This window comes from Carcharodon carcharias, chromosome 3, assembly GCF_017639515.1.
Source record: "Carcharodon carcharias isolate sCarCar2 chromosome 3, sCarCar2.pri, whole genome shotgun sequence".
Taxonomy (NCBI): domain Eukaryota; kingdom Metazoa; phylum Chordata; class Chondrichthyes; order Lamniformes; family Lamnidae; genus Carcharodon; species Carcharodon carcharias.
Window position 1 is genome coordinate 12139324 of NC_054469.1, and position 10461 is coordinate 12149784.

A 10461-nucleotide genomic window follows, 5' to 3' on the forward strand; every position below is an offset into this window, starting at 1 on the left:
GGGTACAGGCTCAACATGTTCCCTCTAGGGTGATAGGAAGGAGTAATAAGCCCAGAGAATCATGGATGACTAGAGATATTCAGGTTACGATGAGAAGGAAAAGAGAGGCTTTTAGCAGGTACAGGGGATGCAAATCAGCGGATGCAGTAGTGGAGTACAGACAGTGCAGCATGGACCTTAAGAAAGCAATTAGAAGAACAAAGAGGAGATATGAGAAAGTTCTGGCTGGTAAAAGTAGGGAAAATCCCAAGATATTCTATGTCAATGAGAAGAGGATAACCAGGGAAAGAGTAGGGCCCATAAGGGACCAAGGGGGCAATCTATGGGTGGAGCCAGAAGATATCGCTAGAGTGTTGAATGAATACTTCACGTCCATCTTCACCCAGCACTACCCTCATCTGCACACCTGGTCACCTCCTCAAAAAATTAAATCAACTTTGTTAGGCATGACCTCCCTCTGACAAAGCCATGCTGACTATCTTGATCAAACCTTGCCTCTCCAAATGGAGATAGATACTCTCCTTCAGAACTTTCTCCAATAGTTTCCCTACCACTGATGTGAGTCTCACTGGCCTTCTTCACCCAAGAGAATGAGGATGAAGGTATCAAACTCGGGGAGAGAGAATGCGAAGTTCTTAAGCAAATTAATATAGGGAGTGACAAGGTATTGGAGGTGTTGGCAGGCTTAAAAGTGGACAAATCTCCAGGTCCAGATGATGTGTCCCAGACTGCTGAGGGAGGCAAGGGAAGAGATCACAGGGACTCTAAGCCAAATTTTTAATTCCTCTCTGGCCACGGGTGAGGTGCTAGAAGACTGGAGAACAGCTAATGTATTTAAGAAGGGTTGTAGAGATAAGCCAGGGAACTACAGGCCAGTGAATGGCATGGCACTAGGAAGTTCTGTGTTCACAGATCTCTGAAGGCGGAGGGGCACGTTAGTGGGGTTCTGAAAAGGCATATGGGACACTTGCCTTTATCAATCGAGGCATAGGTTACAAAAGTAGGGAGATCATGTTGGAGTGGTATAGAACCTTGGTGAGGCCACAGCTGGAGTTCTGTGTGCAGTTCTGGTCGCCACATTATAGGAAGGATGTGATTGCACTGGAGGGGGTGCAGAGGAGATTCACCAGGATGTTACCTGGGATAAAATATTTAAGTTATGAAGAGAGGTTGGATAGACTTGTGTTGTTTTCGTTGAAGCAGAGAAGACTGAGAGGCGACCTGATCAAGGTGTACAAGATTATGAGGGGCATGGACAAGGTGGATAGGGACCAGCCGTTCCCCTTAGTTGAAGAGTCAGTCACAAGGGGCCATAAGTTCAAGGTGAGGGGCAGGAGGTTTAGGGGGGATGTGAGGAAAATCTTTTTTACCCAGAGGGTGATGACGGTCTGGAATGCACTGGCTGGGAAGATGGTGGAAGCGGGTTGCCTCACATCCTTTAAAAAGTACCTGGATGAGCACTTGGCACGTCATAAAATTCAAGGCCATGGGCCAAGTGCTGGTAAATGGGATTAAGTAGATAGGTCAGGTGTTTCTCACATGTTGCTGCAGACTCGATGGGCCAAAGGGCACTGTGATTCTGTGGTATTGTTGCCAGTGATCCAGGAACAGGGGTAGTGCTCTAGGGAGCCGGGTTTGAAACCCGCCACATCAGATAAATTTGAATTTGAATTCAATTATTTTTAAAAATCTGGATTTAAAAGTCTAACAATGACCTTGAAAACATTGTTGATTATTGCCCACTAAAGGGAAGGAAATCTGCTATCCTTACCTAGTCTGGTCTGGCCACGTGATTCCAGACCCATGGCAATGTGGTTGACTCTGAAACAGCCGAGCAAGCCACTCAGTTATATACAAAGCCTCAAAAAAGGAATGAAACCGGATGCACAACCTGGCATGGACCTAGGCACCAGAAACGACAAGAGCAAACTCTGTTGACCTGCAAAGTACTCCTTACTCACAAGCTGCACAATTGGGAGAGCTGTCTCACAGGCTAGTGGATAAATCTGCAGGGCCGGATGAGAGGATCCCAGGCTGCTGAGGGAGACAAGGGAAGAGTGAGCAGGGGCCATGGCAGTAATTTTCAAATCCTCTCTGGCCACAGGTGAGGTGCCAGAGGAATGGAGGACTGCTAACATTGTCCCATTATTAAAGGGAGGAAGGGATAGACCTGGAAATTACAGGCCAGTCAGTCTACCTTCGGTGATGGGGAAGCTACTAGAAAGAATTCTGAAGGGCAGAATATATCTGCACTTGGAGAGCCACCAATTAATCAGGGATAGTCATCATGGATTTGTTAAAGGAAGGTCGTGTTTGACAATTTTGATCGAATTTTTTGAGGTAACCCGGAGTGTTGATGAGGGTAATGCATTTGATGTGTCTACATGGACTTCAGCAAGGCTTTTGATAGGGGCCCTCATGGCAAATTGGTCAAGAAAGTAAGAGCCCATGGGATCCAAGGGAAAAATTAGCTGAGAGGCAGGAGGCAGAGGGTGATGGTAGAGGGATGTTTCTGTGACTGCAAGTCTATTTCCAGTGGGGTTCCGCAGGGCTCGGTGCTAGGGCCCTTGCTGTTTGTGGTGTACATAGAAGATTTGGATTTAAATGTAGGAGGTATGATCAAGAAGTCCACAGATTACATGAAAATTGGTAGGGTGGTAAATAGTAAGGAGAGTAGCCATAAACTGCAGGAGGATATCAATGGACTGGCCAGGTAGTCAGAGCAGTGGCAAATGGAATTCAACCCAGAAAAGTGCACTTGGAGGAGGGGGCCTAACAAGGCAAGGGATTATACTATGAATGGTAGGACCCTGGAAAGTAGTAAAGATCAGAGGGACTTTGGTGTGCGTATCCACAGATCCCTGAAGGTAGCAGTGAAGGTAGATAAGATGGTTAAAGGCATCTGGGATACTTGCCTTTATTAGCCGAACGTTAGAATATAAGAGCAGGGAGGTTATGCTGGAGCTGTATAAAACACTGGTTAGACTCAACTGGAGTAATGTGTGCAGTTCTGTCCGCCACATCATAGGATGTGATTGCATTGGAGAGGGTGCAGAGCAGATTTACCAGGATGCTGTCTGGGATGGAGATACGCTGGGGTTGTTTTCCTTGGAGCAGCAAAGGTTGAGAGGGGACCTGATAGAGGTGTATAAGATTATGAGGGGCATTGATAGGGTGGACAGGAAGGCACTTTTTCCATTAGTAGGGGTGGTCAATAACCAGGGGGCATAGAATTAAGTTAAGCGGTAGAAGGCTAAGAGAGGAGTTGAGGAGAAATTTTTTCAACCAGAGGCTGGTGGGAGTCTGGAACTCATTGCCTGAAAGGGTGCTTGAGTCAGAAACCCTCACAGTATTTAAAAAGTATTTAGATATTCACTTGCATTTCCAGAGCCTCCAGGGCTATGGGCCAAGAGCTGGAAAATGGGATTAGTGTAGTCAGATCTTTGTTGACCGATGCGGACATGATGGGCTGAATAGCCTCCTTCTGTGCTGTAAACTTCTATGAGTGGCTACAAGACAGCTCAAAGTCTAGGAATCCTGCAATGAGTAACTCACCTCCTGACTCCTCAAAGCCTGTCCGCCATCTACAAGGCAAAAGTCAGGAGAGTAATTAAATCCTCCCCAGTTGCCTGAATGAATGCATCTCCAACACCACTCAAGAAGCTCCACAATGTCCAGGGCAAAGCAGCCTGCTTGATTGGCACCACATCCACAAACATCCACTCCTTCCACCACCAAAGCACAGTAGCAGTAGTGTGTACCATCTACAAGATACACTGTAGGAATTCACCAAGGCTCCTTCGACAGCATCTTTCAAACCCACGATCACCACCATCTAGAAGGACAAGGACAGCAGACACATGGGAACACCATCACCTGGAAGTTCCCCTCCAAGTCACTCACTATCCTGACTTGGAAATATATCGCCGTTCCTTCACTGTCGCTGGGTCAAAATCCTAGAACCCCCTCCCTAACAACACTATGGGTGTACCTACACCACACAGACTGCAGCAGTTCAAGAAGGCAGCTCACCACCACCTTCTCAGGGGCAATTAGGGATGGGCAATACATGGTGGTCCAGCCAGCGAAGCCCACAACCTGTAAATGATTTTTTTTAAAAACCAAGACAATCATGATTCTGTGGTGGGGGGTGGGGGGAGGGGGAAAGTAGACAGCCTTGGGTGATGGTGAGAATATAGAGTTGGAAGTTCCACTCGGGATCAAATAGGGCTGCCAGTTTGTGGCCAGTCTGGTTCAGCCTCAGTACTGGGAAGTGAGACAGAATCGACGGCGATGGTTGGGGTCAGAGTCAATGGCTTCAGGCTTCCAAAGGCTGAATTGGAGGAACTGAGTTAAGCAACCTAACAACACAAAGAGACTGGTGGCGAGTAGAGTTGTGGATGACCAGTGTCCATGTGAAACCTAGCGTCTTTTGGATGATTTCAGCAAAGGGAAGCACTTAGGTAGGAAAGTTGAGGGAGCCAAGGCGGCTCCTTGGGGTATTCCAGAGATAATAGGCAGTGTTTGAATCTAATGTTCAGATTATATTCGCGACACCTCCATAACTTTTAAAACTATATTTCTAGTTAGTGGGGTCAACCCTACGCTACCCTCGATGATCTGATCAAAACCCAACTAAAATCCATTTTAGTGTTATTCTCCCCTACTCTTCCAATCTGACCACTTCCCGAGGTCCAAATCCCACAGTGCCCAAGTCCTGACATCCAGTCATAACAGGTACCTTCATCGATTAATGGAATTGGCCAAAAAGGTTATATATGTTTTTTTTTAAAAAAAAGAAAATCTGGGGATAGACTATAGTCAAGTATTAGCATCACCGAGTGGCCACCACATTCGAACTCACCATCACTCCTGCCAAACAGAATATCCTGCTCAGGTCTTTTCACTCTGTTTTCTCCAAGTCTTTCTAGTTATTATCGTGTGCCGCGATTTATTTTAAATTCCCCCCACGCAGGCTGTCCATTGCTGCTTCAATTTTCCCTTCCCTCTAACCACCCCCACCCCACCACACCTCCCTCGCCATTTTCTGCAGTCGCCAACACGACGACCACGACGACGACGCAGCGAAGGAAAAGGCGCCAAAGGGCCACCCGCCGCGAGAGCTTCGCGCGCGCCGGCTCCGCGCTAACGGTTTTCCACCAGCACCGCCTCTTCCCCCACCCCGCGAGCCTGCGCGCCCGGGGGCGAGCGGGAGGGAGGGAGTGAGTCAGGCAGCGGAAGGTAGCTCACCGACCAGAACGACCGTCGCGGTTGAACATTTTCACCCCCCCCGCCCCCACCCTTTAAACAAACTCTGGTGGCGGTTTCCGATCAAAGTGCCGCCTGTACACATTAACAGTTTTAAGATGCGCGCACACAAAAAAAAATCAGACGGGGTGGGGGAGGGAGGGAGGGGGGGGCGCGGAAAAGAAACCGGTGCCAAAAAAAACCCCATCAAATTCACTTTAAAACAATGTAAAATTGAGTCGCTTTAATTTTTTTTTTAAAAAAGGCCAGAAAATTTGCGATATCCTGATTCATAGATGCATCAGCCGTGGCCGCGGTAAGTACAGGTTGTAGGTAAAACGAATGAAAACTTGGGCAACGAACGGCACTGGCCAGAAGTGGAGTTCCATTTTAAGGTAAACAAGACCAGTTCGGGCCAGTGACTAGCCATTTCTCCCAGTTTTACTGTTCTTTTCCCCTTCATCGGCCAGGTTACAGGTAGAGAGTGCCACTCTGGCCTCTTGAGTCACAAGGTTCTCAGCAGAAACCATCCCCCCCACCCCCCGCCCCCCCATTCTCTGCTCACACCCCAGGGGCAGTGCTGAGGGAGCACCGCACTGCGCACCGTTTGAAAGGGCCGTCTGGCGGATGAGATGTTAAACCGAGGCCCCGTCTACCTGCTCGGGCGGATGTAAACAAAAAAAAATATTCCATGGCACTCATTCGTCTCAAGGGGCGACTAGGGATGGGCAATAAATGATGGCCCAGCCAGCGAAGCCCACATCCCGTGAATGAATTTTTTTTAAAAAGAGCAGGCGGGGTAGCGGTGGGGGGGGCGGCGGGTTTATCCCTGGTATCCTGGCCAATATCTATCAACTCATTACCAAAGCATTTATTTTAAGCTTTCCATGTGATGTTGGTGTCACGGGCAAGGCTAGCATCTGTAGCACATGCCTAATGACCCTCAAGAACGTGGTGTGGGCCTGAGGCCTGCAGCCACTAATTTTTGCAATTTTGCATTTTATTTCTGCTTTGCTATTGATTTTAAACTTGTATTGAATGCATAAAGTTACTTTGTAGGCCTTTATCTAAAACTAAGTGTGATTGTGCTTTGATTTAAGTCAAATAATTAATAGTAATCAGCAGTGATATTATTAACTGTAGGTATGTTTTCCCAAGACCTTGTTTTTCATACCGGCCATTCACAGCTGGTATTTGGACTACATCTTTGTTTTGCCTTTTCAAGCTAGCCTACCAAGATACAAATAAAAATGGAAAATGCTGGTAAAACGCAGCAGGTCTGGCAGCATCTGTGGAGAGAGAAACAGAGTTACCGTTTTGAGTCTGTATGACTTCTTCACACCTAAAGAGAAGTAGAAATGTGATGTGATGGATTTTATACTATTTAAGAGGGGGGTGGAGCAAATTGAGCAAGAAAGAAGGTCAGGGATAGGTAACGGCTAAGGAGAGATTGGCAAAGATGTCATGGACACAAGACAAAGGGTAATGGTGGTGGTAAAGTGTAAAAAAGGTGCTGATAATGGCAAAGGTAAGAAAACAGAATGTGATAATAACAGAACGAGGGTAAGCGCTCTGAAAAGAACAACATGGACAAGTAACAGATGGCCCTTGTGGGGGTGGGGTAGGGGGAATGGGGCGGTGGCGGGGGGAAAAAAGGGATCGAAAATGGGTGTTAATAGCAGAACAAGGGTCATTGCTCTGTAAAAGCATGGAAACAAGTGACAGATGGCCCTGAGGGGGGGCGAGGAAAAAGGATTAAAAAATGAACAAATCAATAAAAGAATAACATTTAAAATATATATAAAAATTAATTAATTAAAATTGGATTAAAAAGGGGATCAAGATAGAGGAGAGAGTTCATGGTCTGAAGTTTTTAAACTCAATGGGCAGAATCGTCCATGCCCGCTGCTTTCGGGAATGTTCAATGGCATTAGCAGACAATATGGCAAGAAGGCCAAAAATTGGTTTCACGATGTCGTGAAACCAGTTTGCGACCGTGTGCTCTGCCCGCCGATGGCAGGCCACATTTCCTGCCATCGCATGTCGGAAACTACATTGTAATACACCTAGATATCATTATAAGTCCACCCCACTGGAATCCCCCAACCCCCCCACCACAAGCCTCTAGATCATCAGTCCACGTCGGCATGATTGCACGACGATGTGTTTCACAACAGCTTATAAAAGGCATGCACTTGGCAGGCTGCGCTTTGAAGAGAACTTGGAGGTGAGTATGTAGTGGAGCGCTTGCACCGGTCGCCTGTTGGACTTCAAGGTTGAGCCGCTTGGGGTGTGGTGTGGGGAGGTTGGGGGGGGGGGGGGCAAGGGCTTACAATGATATGCAGATGTATTCCAAGGTCTGCCCTGCAGTTGAGGCGCTTTGCTCATTGGGGGTCAAGGACTGCCCTGCAGTTGAGGTGCGTTGGGTGGGAGGAGGGGGGGGTGGTGGTCAAAGGCTGCCCTGCACTTGAGAGTTAGGTGTGGGCAAGGGCTACCCTGTAGTTGAGATGCATTCCGGGAGGAGGTGGGGGGAAAGGGCTGCCCTGCGGTTGAAGGTAGCGCACAAGCAATTGTGGGGTGGCGGTGTGGGCGAGGGAAGCAGCCATGCATTAGGGAAACCTTGTATAAAGTGACCATTCCCCTGCAGCTCAGACTGGGTGCAGTCATATTGATATGATTGGAGTTGGGCCTGTAGCTTCTCTGCCCACTCAAGCAACGCTGAGGTGTCAAAGTGGCACCAAGTGCTCCAGAGATTTTCACCCCCTCGTGCACAGACTGCAAACTGATGAGTGTTTTAGTGGACTGCAGAATAGTTGGATAACTAGGCACGTTGTACAATCTCCTTGCGAAAGCTGGCCATGGAGCAGTAACTGATGGAGGCGCTTGCAACCCCTTGCAATGTCATCATCCCGGTTTGGATCAATCTCCCCCATGGTTCAAGCTAACAGAACAGCCTTGCAGTGCAGGTTAGGAGAATGCCTGTGCTTGAGCTGAGAGCACAGCATGCAGTCCAATGGGCAAAGCTGCTGCCAATCAATGAGGTGGGTGGGGTTTGGGGCAGCTATGAAGTGCACTAAACTCTGGCCATCCAAGTGGTGGCCAGCATTCTCCAGGATGCATTAAGGGGCCTTCAGACTTAACCAAGACAGGTTCTTATACACCTATGCCAACCCACACGTGTCTGCCTTTCATCCTGCAGGAGGAGTACATCAGGATCATGGAGCCTAGTGACCTAGCTGTATGTCTTGTGGCTTACAGAGAGCAAAGGCGACTGAGAAGAGAGTGACTGAGCTGCCTGGCTGCGCAGATGGAGGAGCAGCACCCTCTGGAAGAAGGGGAGGCTGGGACTCCTGCACATGGCGCCGAAGAGCCACAGCAACCCGTAGCTGATTGGCACCTAACAACACCCAGCGTCTATAGATGACACCTTTCATTCCTGCAGATGACCGAGAACCAGTGTTGCCGAAGACTGTGCGTGTCTAGGGAACTGGTCAGTCACATCTGCCAGCTACTGCAGGATTTGGTGACATGGAGGGCATCCACTGCCAGTGGCCATGAAAGTGACCACGGCGCTCAATTTCTACGCCAGTGGCGCCTTTCAGGGCTCCACAGGTGACCTCTGTGGGATATCACAAGCCTCTACCCACTAATGCATCCATGAGGTCACGAATGCCATCTTTGCAAGGGCATACAACTTTGTGCATTTCACCTGGCACCAGGACAGCCAGGATGCAGGACTGATTGGATTTGCCAGATCTCGGATTTCCCCCACGTGCAGGATGCCATCAACTGCACTCACATGGCAGTCAGATCTCCGTCACAACATGCAATCAACCGCAAGGGATTCCATTCGCTGAATGTGCCTCTGGTGTGCAACCACCACAAACACATCCTGCAGGTTTGCACATGGTTTCCAGGGAGTGTGCAAGACTCCTACATTCTCAGTCAGTCACAAATCCACGATGTCTCCAGAGTCCACAGAAGCTGCAGGGGTGGCTGCTCGGGGACAAGGGCTACCCGCAAAGGCCATGGCTGATGATGCCTGTGTGGTGGCCTCAAACTGCAGCAGAGCGAAGGTATAACGAGGCTATTGCTACAACTTGCAACTTGGTGGAGCAGACCATCTGGATGCTGAAAATGAGATTCCGGTACCTGGACTGGTCTGGTGGAGCCCTGCAATATAAACCACAGAGGGTGTCATGCATCATCGTTGTCTGCTGTGCCCTTTATAGCCTGGTGCTGCAATGGGGAGAGGAACTGGCTGAGGAGGAGATGGCGTTCTCCTCCGATGAGGAGGACACCAATGGAGATGAAGATGAGGACGTCTTCAAAAGTGACTATGAAGTGGAGGAGGAACTTGCATTGGCCAGACGAGGCAGGTGCACTCGGGAGCACCTCATAGCTACTAGATTTGTGGAGGATGATGACGACATGCAGTGAAGAGGCACCACAGATCCTCACATTGCATGAACGTTTGACACCAGTCTGGTTTATGGCAACGCACATATCCTCTGTGATAATGCTTCTGTCACGGAGATGGAAGAAGAGTCATACGGACTCAAAACATTAACTCTGTCTTTCTCTCTACGGATGCTGTCAGACCTACTGAGTTTTTCCAGCAATTTTTGTTTTCGTTTCAGCCATTCTTGAGAGTTTGTTGACAATAGTGTACAGTACGTACAAGTGATTAACACTCATGCCCAGGCTGTGCAACAACATCTTCTTACACTTAGTGTGGAGGGGGGCAGGGAGGGAAAAGGACCTCCTTGTGAACCTGCTCTTGGCCCAGGCCAAGTTGGCCATTAACGGGGCCAGGCAGCAGGCAACCGAGTGGGTCGGCATGCCCGACTGCCTCTCTTTCACGACTACGTTCACAGCCGGTGTCCCTGGAGAAGGAGCATGTGTCTGCTGGCACCATCGAGGCCTTCCATGCCATCAACAGGTCCATGCAACGGGCGGTTGAGGGTGTTGTTCAGCAAGACTATCTGCCCCTCAACCAGGCGATGTTCATGACCTGGAGTCCCTGGAGAAGGAGCACATGGTGTCCGCTGGCACTGTCGAGGCCTTCTGTACGCTGGGCACCACAGGAACTGGGGTTCTTTATCCAGCCCTGTAATCACATTTTGGTTTACTGTTTGTATGTTTCCTTTAAATTTTGTTTTTGCAGTTCCCCTTGAATGGGCTGCCTTTTACTTTGTCCCTGATTTCGTTAAT